This window comes from Struthio camelus, chromosome 1 (genome assembly GCF_040807025.1).
Source record: "Struthio camelus isolate bStrCam1 chromosome 1, bStrCam1.hap1, whole genome shotgun sequence".
NCBI lineage: Eukaryota > Metazoa > Chordata > Aves > Struthioniformes > Struthionidae > Struthio > Struthio camelus.
The window spans coordinates 219,530,072-219,542,531 of record NC_090942.1 but is presented as its reverse complement, the minus strand read 5'-3'; positions in this window follow the sequence as shown (position 1 = coordinate 219,542,531).

Below are 12,460 nucleotides of genomic sequence, written 5' to 3'. Positions count from 1 at the left end.
CTCTTACGATAGAGGCTAATACAACAAATGAATTGCTGCAGCATGACTATCTTGTGCTGCTACTACCTTCTGTCCATGCAAGAAGGGGGTTATTCTGCAGCACGACTCCTCTCACACGAACTGGCTCCCTGAAGAATGGTTAACTGAATAACCCAAGCTCATGTTGTAATGAAGACATAGCCTATATCTACAGCGGCTCAACCACAGATCCCTCCCAAACTGCCAGGATGGAAAACCTCTACAGTATTTTTTTACAGTCCCAGAGTCTGAGTACGGTCCCAGCTGAATTGCTTGTTTATCTTGCATTTTAAATTCATACAAATGAATTTCATACAAATTTTTCATACAAATAAATATCATACGGGAAGGACAATTCAATTTACATTCAGTGAGGTTCTAAAGTCACTGTAATTGAATGATAATTTGCCGTGAAGCACGAATGTCGGTCCTCATGCTTGCCTCTTGACCTGAAAGGATACGGCTAGTGAAAATGTCTAGCAGATAATTACTACTAGGCTAACCCTAAAGGCTTGGCTATTATTCACAGGTCAATCTCTCTAAGATCATTCCCAGGATATTATTGCAGAGGAACACACTCCTCCTGAGTGATGCAACACCTGCCTCTGTCATGAGGACCCAGGGACGGGCAGTTGAGCTTTGCCTCTGCTTTGATCTCCTTATTAAGCTTTCTTGTAAGGCAGAAGTGGAAACAGCAAAAGGGGAGAATACGGGAAATATCGCCTTGCAGGAGAGAAGCTGGGGAGTTTTACCTTCATTATTTATCAGGGCTGTGACTTCTCACAGAGTCTGTACAGATGGGGAACACACAAAGTCTCATGTTCCTCAACACGATCAGGTGTTGCTGTTGGAATAGGCGTGAGATTGATCTGAATACAAAAATATTTGCTAGACAAAAAGCACTAATAAACGCTTTCCTATAGCAGATCATCCTCTTCTGTGCATATGAATATGCACATCTTTCACCATTCAAATGAGCATCCCTGTTAGTGCATTTACAACACTGAGAAGTGATATGTGGGTTTTCGTGTTTCTCTTTCTATCCCATCAGTTTGCATGCCTGAAAACCGTACCTTTTTTAAACTAAATTCTATTGCAGAGGAACAAGAGGAAAAATAAACCTGTTGAAACATCTCAGAGAATCACTTAGCATCATTCCTGAGTCCTTTTTTTGTTTGGACAAATATACTTCCAGGACCCAGGCGTAGCAGCCAGCTATGATGTGCTGTATTTTAGGCAGGGACAGTATATTCCCTCTGCTTCTATAAAACCGCAAGGCACGTGAGCCCGCATATAGGACAAATCAGGCTGTAACCGCATACTGGGGTTAGCCCCAGCCTGCTTCACTCCCCTCTGGATCATAGAAATTTAGAGCCAGAAAAGATCTCAAGAGGTCATCCGGTCCATCCCCTCGCCCCAAGGCAGGCTTAGCTACAGGGAGGTCAAGCCTGACAGATGTTTGTTTAACTGGTTCTCAGAAACGTCTAATGATGGAAACTCCACGGCTGCTGCAGACAGTCCGTGCCTGGTCTCCACCAGCCTGCGCACTGGAAATCTTTCCTTCCCAGTGTTGGAGACTCGTCCGTTCTGTTGTAAGACAAGGAACAGGACAGAACAACATCAGGAAAATGTGTGATGGGGAAAAGAAACGTAATATCCTAGGGAGAAAATGGGGGAAAATGAAACAACCTATAAGTGTCCCATAGGTTGTTTAGGATTTTGCAGCTCTGAAAGTAGCACTGGAGGATGAAGTTTCGTGGGCAGAATGCCCAGTAAGAATAATAATTAATAACAATTACACATCCGGTCAAAGGTGAATGGTGTAGTAAGGTTACATGATTAGTCTGGACAGCAGCATAGAGAAAGGAACGTGTAAAGGTATGTAAGGGTCTTAATTAATGTCACTTACAATGCTATTAATAATGCATGATTAACTATTTAAATATTAATACCTTTTATTACTTTCTCTTGTTTCACCATATTGCACAGAAGGAAAAAGGATGATCTCTGCCTGTACTACATTATATATAAAAGTTACTGGAAGATTTTCAGTCTTATATTGGAAGACATATAGGCCCTGATTTTCTGATTCAAATGTTTATAAATCTCTGTAGTTTCATTTATGTTAAATTATGTCTTTCTGTAGTATAACTAATGGAACTGGAAACACCATGCTTACTTACTACTCTAATTAGTAGCTTTTAAATATTATTTTCTGTATTGCTTCCAATTTTTCTTAGAAAATATGGATAAATAGACAGGTTTGTGCTAGAGTAGAAACATAGTGCAGAACAACTCTAAAAGATACTGGTTTAAATTGGAAACAGCTGGGAAAGGGAAAATCGGTTATCAGTCTCGAGTTGCTACTACTGTAACTGGAAAAACTTTACCAGCATATTTGGGTAATTCATATAATTTTGCCAACACTTTGAAGTTACACTTTCCTGCCTCATTTCTTAAGTCAGCAAGAAACGGTTATTAAAAGCATCTCTGTAAAAAAAAAAAAAAAAAAAAAAAAGTGAAGCTGTCAAGATGTGGCTTTGAAATCTTTGAAAAGATGCCTGTAACATATAATGTGCTATAAGCACGTCTATTAAATCATGGCTCTTGTGGTTCTCACGCAGAAATACCAGAAAAGAATTCTTTTCACATATGATCAGTAGCTAGACAATAATGGGAAACACTTGGGCAGAAGGTAGAAGTTGGCTAAAGCAAGCTCCTTTCCATCTGCTTGTTATCAGCAGTTATAGCAGCAAGGCAGGTGACCCATAATTTTTTTTTTTTAAATGACAGACTTTTGTTTGTGATTGTGTCATAATGGAGGGTCTTATTTTAACTTTACAGAGATATTGTCCAGGAGGTCAAAAGTAAAGAGCACTGGTTCGTAAAGAAAAGAGGGGAGCTGGAAGAAACTGAAACGATTTTGCCATATTAGAGAAAAAGAAAAAAGTTTTTTAAAAAAAAGATTCCCAAAGTTGGCCAGCTATTGTTACGCTAGAAAATGAAAAGCAGACTGGAATGAATAGGGGAACTGACCAAGTCACTCCCCCTGTCCCAGGTAAATGAAATGCAAAGGAAAATAAAAAGCACTGGGAACGACAGTCAAGAGAAAAGCTTATTAAGGTGTACAAGTCCAAGAGGAAGAACAAGGCACTGAAACACGCTCTGTTTAGTATGAGAAGGCACAAATGAAGGATTGAAAGGTATAGCTAAACAAACTCACACCAGAAAAAAGGTACAAACATTTAACAGTGAATGCGCTTAACCACTTAAACATACTAGTAATAGGTAGAGGGGGATCCCTAGTTCTAAACGCTCTTGATGCATCTCCGGGAGATATGATTTACCGGCATGGAAGCTGCTGGGCTCCAGCTGGGAATGAATGAAATTCCATCACCCCCATTTAACAGGAGGTCAGGGTAGAAGAGCTAATGCTTTCTCTGACCTCAAAAAATCTCTGAAATTATGAAACGGTTAGTTTAGCTTGCTGGGCTAATTGTTGGGGTCTCTTGGAATTTGTTTACGTAGACTTTTTAATACCTCATTTATGACTTACTGTATTTGGGATAGGTCCAATAATTAACATTTAGTTATTTTCCAAGACCATAGCTTTTCTAAAACAAGCTTTTTTGTAGAATGTAAGTGCTGATTGGCATTCACTAACTACAATGTCACAAAAACCTTCAAAATCCTTTAAAGCCATTCTCTACTCTGCATCTTCTAAGTATTTTGTCATCAAGCACATTACTGAATTGCTAAATCAATTAAATATTTGTTAATTAACTACAGTGAAGAAAAAACTTATGTAATTATAAGTGAATTAAAAAATTGAATTATTATTAATTCTAAAGATTGGCACTCTTCCCAGAGCTGTAAGTTTAATTTTACTTGCCCTTTTAAAGCTAAATTCCTTCTCTGCAAATTTCTTGATGCCTGTTTTGTCACCAGGGGTTCTGCCATTGTAGGAAAAGTGAAGTGTTTTTACAGAGATATGTGATATAGCCCAACTAGGAGAACACAATGATTTGAAACTCCTTAATGATCAGTCTCTGGGATAGATGTTTCACAACAGCAACGAAGGAAAAGCAAAACTAACGCAGGTCTTTAAGAAATCTAAGAAAGTCAGAACAGATTTCACATTAGATTATATTCACAGGTGATCCGCTGAACCTCTCGGACAAATCTGGCTGTACGTAGGTTTTTGCACTGAAATTAACAACGAGACGAGTTACAGAGTTTTAATTCATCTAATCAAACAGATCAGACCAAACCACATCGGTTTTCTTGACTGTCCAGGCCAGCTCACCTTTGAGGAAAATCATGAGGTTGATGTCTCGTGTGGTCTCAACGGGAAATGAGAGGAAAATCCACTTTTGTGCCGACCTTGACATTTAGGGGAGTCAAAGGACTTGAGTACTAATCATTGGCAAAGGGATTTAATTCATTTTGTGTGGAACCTCATCCTCAGTGAACTGAAATGGGGGTAATTTTAAGGACTGAAATATCACAGTTTGGCCTAGCCCTCAGTAAGAGGACTTCCCACATTTTGACAGGGAAACAAGATTCAGAAAAGTGCAGACAGGGTGCACTACACTAGAGGGGTGAATAATTGACCGTGCTTAGGTAGGACTATTTCAGAACATTTTTAAAGCTTGCCTCTGCATTGAGGGGGAGTGCAGATTGGAGGAATTGATCTGTCGGTATGAAATGAAGGCATGATGAGACCAGGTAAACTGACTGCTTCATTATGCTCCATGACAAAGCGGTGCCTGATTTGTCAATATTTTCTTTTCAAGCTTGCACGCTGCACATTTTAGTGATGGCCCATACACATGTAAAATTGAAGGGGAGAGAAGACCAACAAAATTGCTCTGAGTTGGAAATGAAGATGCGACAAGAGAAACCGGGGGTGCCAAGGCTGCCTGCGTGGGGCTCTGCAAATCATCCATCAGCCTGAACACCTCTCCCACAACGTTAGTAATTCTCCAGCGACCACCTTGTCTCGCTAATGCTACTGAACTGGTTCCTCGCCTTCCCAGAGGAAGGGCTGTGGGCAGCCAAAGGATCAAGATGTTGGGTCCAAAGAACAGCGACTAGTCAGTGGCTCAGAGGAAAAGGTTAACTGCCTGAGCTGCTGGGCTTAACACAGGCGTAACCAAAGAGATTTGGCTACGCTGAAGGTGAAAGTAGGTGGTGTAGCATTTTATATCGGCATAATCTCTGCATTTATTAATTGAAAAGCAGGTGCAGAATGTGGGGAGCAATTCAGCGACTCTCTTCCTTCTGCCCTCACATTCAGGCTCTCACAGTACCTGGCTTCTCCTTATGTTCTCCCTCATTTCAACATCACTGTTGTTCTCCTTGCTCTGTTTCCTTCTCTTTTTGTTGCTCTCTGCCTTCTCTCTTGCCTTGCTTTTCTGTGCTGACCCCGACCCTTATTCTGCCCCTTCTTGCTCAGATCTACTTTTTCATTTTTTATTTTATAACTTCAGCTCTCTCAGGCCTTCCTTCACGAATTTCTGGAGGCCAGCACTGCTGGAAGTACTGGGAATCTGGTGCCTTTCACTTTGCTCCCTGCCTGTCAGCAGTATTAATGTATGAATCTTGATGAAATAAAAACAAACCAACCTGCTGATAGGCCATAAGAGGCTGTGGCTTGATGCGATTAATTAGTAATTCAGATTCAGATTTGTGAGGGTTTACAAACAAATAAAATCCCAAGGCTACTTTGTCCTTTAAACATAGTCATGTTGTGCTCTCCTCAGCAACAACAAAAAAGGCACGTGACTATATGTATTTCCTTAATGAAAGATATCTTGTCTTGCTAAAAGTATCTTAATCTCACAGGGGCTCCGCTAGGAACCCTCCAGAGACAATGGTGCTTTACTGCGGCCCAAATAGTCATGCTCAACCCTGAAAGACCCAGCACTTTTGGCTAAAACAATTGGTGGGCTGTGGTTTAAATAGTTACTGAAAGGATCTGGATATGAAGCTCCCAGCTGAGATGACAGAGCTGTTTATTCTCGTCATTGCTTTCACACCTCATGCAGAGCCGTTGTTTCAGACTTTCACAGACCAAGACCATGCTTCTTTAGATAGATAAAGGTATGGAAACACTTCAGTCAACTCTGAGAGCTCTTAGTTACCCATATTCTTAAACTGATACAGCACCTCATTTAAAACGTCATAACTCACTGCACCTTATTCCCCTTAAAACAGAGGAGGAGCAGCAACAGCAGCATAAGACATATTTATGCAGGTGGCCAGCTATTCCCACAAGGAAGAGAGTGGTATCTTCACCAGCAAAGGTGTAGTGAAAGCACCAGACCTCTGAATTGCAGAGACACCCACGGTCAGGAAGCACTAATCTCAGTCACATCTGGAAGTTTTCCTGCTCAAACCTCCAGGGAATAGTCTGTTTATTTTACAAAGTCAAAAATGCAGCAGAAATCGTTAGGGCCACCATGAACACGCTAGTCTCAACTCCACCTCCACTGACTTGGTATGAAGAAGTTGAACACATGCGTGACCGTTATAGAAAGATGTGTTCTGGTTTTCACTCTGAAACCCAAACCATGATAACCTGCCTGACATAATGTTTTCTCATAAACTTTGACTCAAGCTGTTCCTTCTTTTTTTTCCCCCATAGAGCTTTCTGTTTCCTTGACCCTCTTGAACAAACAGGAGGCTGATAATTCTTCATTGTTATCTACCCCTGCTCTTGCTTAAGCCTGATGAAATTTTAAACGTTTTCCATTTTCTTGATTTATGCGTGCTTGTGTGTATTTGTGTGCATTTTTAAAAACCTGCATTTGGCTTGGAGACCTCATGTTCATCCACATCTCAACTCAAGAACAAGGAGAAGAGAAAATTTGAGCGAAGGAAGAACCTCTCAGCAAAATATATGTCTGGATACTGACATGCAACTTTATATTGGCATAAAACACATGTAGGCTTTATGGATGAGGAGCCCATCCTTCAGCCTGGCTCACTGTACATCAATATCGCAGCAAACGCAGCATGCCATGTATCACTACACAGATCCTGAAGAACGACACCTGTTCAATATCAGTGTTCAATCTCCTGAGTTAAAAATGTATTCAGGGAGTTATCATTATTTCATAAATACGGCTTATTAATCTGGCAGGTTGTAATGTTTGAATTTAAAAGGAATCCCTCTATCTCGCGTGAGTATGGATAGAAAATGGCATAATAAAAAAGGTTCCATTGCACAGGATGATAAGAAAATTGTTTTCTCGTGCATAATAATTATTATCCTAAAGGAGATATTCAGCAGTCCTTTGGACTGTCTTGACTGCTGACGGACATGTCTACACTTCCACATCCGCCTATTGATATCTTTATGCTACCTACTTAAAGGGTTTACCAGTGATTTTACAGGCCAGCTAAAGCCAGGATGTCATATAAGGTGGCCCTGATGATAACACCACACATGCCGTTTTTCTGTTTATGGGAAAACCTCCAAATGTAAAATAATATAGCTTCATATTTCATAATACAGTGAAATGGAAATGAATGTCAAAGTCAGTGGGAAAAACTTCTGCAGACTTTTATGCACGTTTTAAGCCTGATTATTTGAAACTAATATGCATATAACTAAAACCTGTCTATTAAACCCTCGAAGTTTGCTAATAATGCTGTAAATGTTTAACAGGAAGAGAACTTAAAGTATCCAGAGGTCAAATATCGGGTTATTTTGAGTCTGAAACACTGTAGAGAATATGCACATTAATTGTCTCATGATTCTAGAGTTTGCAGAATCTTGCATACATGTTGACAACACTTTAGCAATGAGGCAAATATGATTCCACAAAGTGTCCTCACAAAACACTCAGGGATCTTTTTGCACACCCTCTGTGATCTTTTCTCTTGCTTTTGCCCCTTGCATCCCATAATGTGGATTTTGCAATTTATTCGTTTTTATGAGCCAAGAAACTCAAAGATTGAAAGAGCACAGCTCCGCAGTAGCCTGGGGAAGATAGCAGCTTGGGATTTGTTTGTGTCCCTCCAAACAGATGTCAATTAAAAAAAAAAAAGTAACAATAGTAAAGGACTGATTGGTAAGTCGTATCAAACAACAGTTCTTTAGATTATTTTATGAAAAGGACACTAGATTTCATTAAATTCTGTTTTTAAAAGCCTTCTCTATTGAAGAGAGCTCATTCAGAGGAATTAACTGTTTCTGTCCTGCATATCACGTAACCAAATTAAGAGCTGACCTTCTTGTGGCAGGCAGTCTCTTTCCCTCTTGCCCTATCTGCAGCAGGAAGATAAGAGGCAAGCGGAAAGGTCTTGCATCCTTATTATATGCAAAGAATAAAGGCATTCGTACAGGGCTGGATGCATTTTTAAGGACCAGCTTAAAAAACATAATTGCTTTATCAGCTGATACAATGAGGATCGTGCTATCTAGGCTGGACAGGTGGGGGAAAAAAAAAAGAAAGTCCTCAGAAAACTGCTTAAAAATCTTTATATTTTGCAAACTCTTCAGTGAACCTTCTCACAGTGGAAACTTCCTTAATCGTTTCTAATGACATGACACTTTAAATCACTCCTACCAACTGGAGGCCACCGAAGTGCAACAAAAGTTCACATCACAAAAGATTGTGCCTCAGACACACCTGTACATCTGTAAATATTCTTCACCTCAAGTCTGTGGAATACGTTCTCTACCTTTGACTCAAATGTGGTGAGCTGGGACTCAAGCAGCAAGCACGATGAGTCGGGATGAGTCACCAAAAATGGCAGAGATCTAGATACAAAGAGGACTCATTGATGTGAAAATCTTTTCAGAAGAGCAGCCAAGAGAAGGCCAATCTGGCCACCTCAATCCAGCTCCAGTAAAATCTAAGGAGAAAATGCAATATGGGAAGCCTAATGCTGCAGGGGTTAAGGAGCCTGAATTTGCTCTTCTGGCTGAATGCCAGTTCAGAGTTACCTGTGAGGACGAGATAGATACGATGGACATTATGGGGCCTCCTATTCAAACATCATCCGTGAAAGGCTCACTGTCTCCTGGCTGTCTACAATCCAGCCAACCTGTAAAACCACAGCGAGGAGACAGGCAGAGGGATTGCTTCCTCCATCCATGCCACAGGAAGGAAAAAAACAGTAAGAATATAGGAAAGGGACAGAATGAAGATGACAAAGCTAGGAGAGGATGGCAAAAGAGTCCTAATGAGTGTGCCAATATTGTTGATATTGCCTATCTATTGGCTGGCAGCCTGGCTCCAGAGCAAAGCAAATCGCAATGCATTTTGGATAGAAATATCCAAGAACGGGAAAAGCCACTTGGCACCTAGCCCAACCAAACAGGCTAGGGCTAGGTCTAGGGCTAAGAATGGGTAGGATAAACAGTCTGCAAGGTGGCCCATGAGCAGGGTGACTCCTATAATGCCATAGCCTCCAAATTTTAATAGTAATGCAGCTAGTAGTATAGATCCTGCAATGGGGCTTCTAGGTGGGCCTTGGGCAGTCATAGATGGAGTCCATATAAGGGTGCTTTTACTATGAATGCTATTAAGAGGGTTAGTCCTGATAGGGTTCCAGTTCAAGAGTTAATAGGGGGTGGGTTAGTTCTAGGGCTGGGATATGTAGAGTGCCAGTTTGTGTGTGTAGGTGGAGGATGGTGACCAGGAGGGCTAGGGAGCTAATGAGGGTGTACAATAATAATGAGGGTGTAGGTAGATGATGGCACTGAGTCGTTCGGGTTGGTTACCCCATTGGGTGGTTAGGATTAGCATAGGAATTAGAGTAGCTTCAAATGAGATGTAGAATAGGCTTAGTTCTGCAGCTGAAAAGGCCAGGATAATAAAGGGTGGGATTGCAGCGCAGGTTATGATGAAGATTTGTTTTCATACTAGGGGCTTTCCTTATAAATGATTTTGGCTTGCTATAAGTATGAGAGGGAGGAGTCAGCATCATAGTACTAGTAGTGGGGCTGAAATTTGGTCAATGCCTGTTCATGGGGATAGATTTTTGTATGGGAAGTATGTTGGGTGAAGTCATTGGAGGCTAATGGCAGCAATTAAAAGGCTGCGGGTGGTGGTGTTTGCTCATAAAAAGTTTTTGGGGGAGAAGAGGGCTGTAGGTAGAAGTATAATAGTTGGGACAATGATTTTTAGCATTGTAATAGGTTTAGGTTGTGTAGGTGGTCAAAGCCATACGTTCGTGTTGATGCGACTAGCATGGCTAATCCTGTCCCCACCTCACATACGGCAAATGCTAGTATTAGGACTGGGACTAGGGTGAATGATGGTATCTGAGCTTGGATAGGTCAGATAGGTTGAGGAGGCTATATATAGTGAAAGTATTATGCTCTCTAGACACAGCAAGGCTGAGATGAGGTGCGGAAGGCTAGACCTGGGCTACCTAAGGTGAAGGCTGAATAGAAGCTTGAGTGCGAGAGGGACACTTCATGTTTCCATGATGGGTAACCTGGAAGACACTGATTCAGGCAGATTGCTGACTGAGGTGTCGAGGACCCAGAGAGGCTAACTTTCTTAGCGGGGATATGCTGAAGTGGCTGATAGTGCTTCGTTAAACTGTTCGTATAAAGGAGCTGCAACGGCATTACATTTGAAGAGAATGGATGAAGAAAGGATGGAAAAGCCTCCAGCTGAGATCCTCGTCCCACTTCTTTGCCTGGGGAGTTCTAGTTCAGAATAGGCAGGGCTAAGTCTCTACCGTAAGAGTGATAACACAGAGAAAGGAAAGCCTGCGCTATCCCGACTTGCAATGTGGATGGCAGCAAATTCAGCTGACTTCCCTCACTCCATTTCCAAGAGCTGATAGAGGATGTGGAACTGTCATTTCCTTGGAAAGGCAGATAAACAGGCAAACTTCTTGCCCCAGTACGACCTCTGCAGCTGCAGAGATGTCTTTGGAAGATGACGAAGATGGCATTCCCACATTTTTGTTTGCACTTTCTTCTCTGGTGCTCTGCCTTCCTCATCATTTTCTCTCACTTCTACCTCCTCTTTTCCTAGTTCTTAGAATAATCAATATCTGATCGCCTTCATTTTGAAAAAGTTCAAATAGTCTATCCTTTTTTTTTTTTTCTTGTAACTAGCTTCCACCTTTTGTACAATTTATACGTTCGAAGCCTGGCAATGAAAGGGGCTTCAAGCCTCATGCTATCACAGCTGCAATCTATTAATTCCATTATAAATATTCCATTTCTAAGGATATTTTTATTTTGCAGGAGAACTCTATGGCTCAGTCTACATAATGTAGTAACCCTGACAGCTTTATATCTGAGGGAAAGAATTACTGTGCATATCAGCAAAGATGTTTTTTCTTGATCCACCTGTAAAAACAGCATCAGCTTTATTTGCCAATTTTGTGGCATCCTCTGTCTTCCCCAAATCCTTCTGATAAATTATCACTCAGCAGTGTCAACCATGCACTATAGAAATGATCCATGGCTAATGAAACAGGTAGTGTACTTTCATATTTCCAGCTAAGGACAAGGTGCTGGAAATCAATGTATATAGCAGAGGCTGCAAAGGTCTGAGTATATCGGTTTTTCCCATCCTGGGCCCATTCTCTGGAAAAAATGTATCATGAAGAAAAAATAATTACTAGTAAAAGCATGCAGCTCCTAAAGGATATTTTTCATCTGTTTATCTCATTGTGCTTTACAGATATTGGTCAGTCTCATTATTTTTGTTGTGTAAGTGGGTAAGATAGAGCAAAATAATTTATCAAAGCCCCTCTTGTAAATCTGAAGCAGATTTAAGATTGCCAAATCCCTTCCATGTGGTCTCTGCACTAGGCCACACAACCTCCCTTAATTCAGCTGCAGAGCAGAATCCACAACTGAGATGTGCTTATAGAGAGAGTAAATCATCCGGGATACAACATGCGAGCTGTCTAAGGGCATGGTCGGATGATCACCTCTGATCATTTCCTCTGTGCCCCTTTTTCATAGCAATAGCTGTTGATCCTGACACGCAGCAATAAATAGCTTTATTTTTGCAGTGCATTAGTCTAGCAGTCTGGGTACCGTGAATTGCCAAATGTCAGCTGAGGGGACGGTAACCGAGAGTATAAGAAGGAACTGTAGATTTCTTAGTAGGAACTAAGAAAAACGTGCTAACTAGTGATCATGGGACCACTCCTTAATACGAAGAACCAAAACACTTCCTATGAACGTAGCTTGCACTGGCTTTGGGAAAATGGTCCTGCTTAGAGGTGCTCTGTCTCCTCACTGAAATTCAACAGCGTCAAGGGCTCCAACAGCTTTAGAAGCACTGTTAATAATAAGGATCAATTACTGCCGCTGTTTCTTGTCTCCACGAACCCCTCGCTTGTAGTAAGCAAAACAGATTTCACTTTTGCAGAAGGTCTTTCAACCTCGAGTCTTTGAGGACCTGGCACCAGCAAAACAATAGGCTTGATTCAGCGGATGCCCTACAGG